This window comes from Lemur catta, chromosome 1, assembly GCF_020740605.2.
Source record: "Lemur catta isolate mLemCat1 chromosome 1, mLemCat1.pri, whole genome shotgun sequence".
Classification (NCBI taxonomy): Eukaryota; Metazoa; Chordata; class Mammalia; order Primates; family Lemuridae; genus Lemur; species Lemur catta.
In genome coordinates, this window is record NC_059128.1 from 193,271,611 (window position 1) to 193,273,783 (window position 2,173).

At 37.0% G+C, this 2,173-nt stretch overlaps 1 pseudogene; it reads left to right on the forward strand.

The window, feature by feature from the left end:
* The first annotated feature begins 1,349 nt into the window (after positions 1 to 1,349).
* On the forward strand, positions 1,350 to 1,939 carry LOC123641676 (annotated as a pseudogene).
* Positions 1,940 to 2,173: the final 234 nt, after the last annotated feature.

Consider the following 2,173-nt stretch of genomic DNA (forward strand, 5'->3'; position numbering starts at 1 on the left):
CCCACCTGCCTGACACCTAATGAATGTTGCTTCCATATGTATACATAAGTCTTGATCAGTTAGTACCAATTTGATGGTGAGTACAAGAATATAAAAAAAAAAAATACCACATGTACTCACATGTGTCCTTAAGGTCACAAGTTCCCCACCTTTGCCATAGCCTAGTACACACCTAAGCTATATGGTATGACCTATTGCTCGTAGGCTACAAACCTGTATAGCATGTTACACACTGAATACTGTAGGCAGTTGTAACACAATGGTAAGTATTTGTGTATCTAAACATGTCTGAACATAGAAAAGGACAGTCAAAATATGGTATTATTATCTTATGAGACCACTGTCAAATATGAGGTTTGTTGTTGATCAAAACATTGCTATGTGGCATAAGATCATATATTTTTAAAATATTTCTCTTTTTATTTTATGTATTTAAAGTTTTGGCTGGGTGTGGTGGCTCATGCCTGTAATCCTAGCACTCTGGGAGGCTGAGGCGGGAGGATTGCTTGAGCTCAGGAGTTCGAGACCAGCCTGAGCAAGAGCAAGACCCTATCTCTACTAAAAACAGAAAAAAATAGCCAGGCGTGGTGGTATACATCTGTAGTCCTAGCTATTCGGGAAGCTGAGGCAGGAGGATTGCTTGAGTCTAGGAGTTTGAGGTTGCTGTGAGCTAGGCTGATGCCGCGCCACTTTAGCCCAGGCAACAGAGTGAGACTCTGTCTCAGAAAAAGAAAAAAAAAAAGTTTTGAATTCATATGATTTTATTTTACCCTTTCTTGTAATATTACTCTATTATCTTTTTTAACTCTGTTATCTTAATTTATCAAAAGAACAGTCTTAAAATCATTTTTGATTCATCTAACTTAATTCATACTCCATGCCATTAATTTAGAAGCTACAATTTTCCCAAATTAAATAAAATTTGAAAATTTTACCGATTCATTCTAGTAGATAATAAGCATAGTAAGATTAAGGATCATGTCATAGTTGTATCCTCAGCACAAAGTATAATTCTCAATGCATTACTTATTATTATGCATAATACCTAATAAGTTTTTAATAAATGTTTGCCAAATTGGATTACAAAGTTGTGTTATCACATTAAATCAATGTCATAGTAATTATTTTATTTATGTAATCCTTTGGAGAGCTGCTCGGAGAGCTGCTCAGAGATCTAAGGTGAACAGATGTGGGGGTGCTTTGCCCCATGTAGAAATGACTGCCAATGATTTCTCTTTGGGACCCAGAACTGCAATCCAGAAGTCTTATAGCTGGATCACCCAGGAAAAGAAGTTCTAAAGCAGTAAGAAGAAAGCACTTCAATTTGGGACACTTATTTGCAGCTGGAAATGAGGAATGGACTATCCGACCAGACTTCTATCCAGCTTACCTTCATTTCAGTCCTTCCACATTGTTATTCTGGGTTTGGACTGTGCTGAGAAGACATCTGTCTTATACAGATTGCAGTTCAATGAATTTGTAAGTACTGTACCTACCAAAGGATTTTACACCGAGAAAATTAGGGTAACCTTGGGATATCCTAAAAGTCACTTTTCACTTTTGGGATGTAAATGGTCAGGAGAAATTAAGCCCACTGTGGGCATATACCAGATGCACAAATGGCATTGTGCTTGTTATGAACTCTGTTAATGTCGAAAGGATAGAAGAAGTCAAAACTGAACTTCATAAAATAACTAGGATATCAGAAAATCAAGGAGTCCCTGTACTTATAGTTGCTAACAAATAAGACTTGAGGAACCTCATTGTCTCTCTCAGAAATTGAGAAATTGTTAGCAATTGGTGGACTGAGTTCATCAACTCCTTGGAATTTGCAGCCTGTGCAATCATAGGAGATGGACTAAAGGAAGGACTTGAGAAACTACATGATATGATAATTAAAAGAAGAAAAATGTTGCAGCAACAGAGAAAGAAAAGGTGAACACCGATACTTTTTATATGTGTGTGGAGTAGGTTTTCTCTGGTTTGATTTTGATGAATGGAAGAGTGTCTATAGCCTGGTTTTCCTGTCTACCCTCCTGGATGCTATTAAAGCTTTGTTTTCTTGAACAATCAAATGCTCAACTCCACTGCCTTGTGGAAGATGAATAAATAGAGTGCTTCTTAAAGTCATCTCTTCTCCCTAACCCACAAATCTTTTGATATTACCATTTTG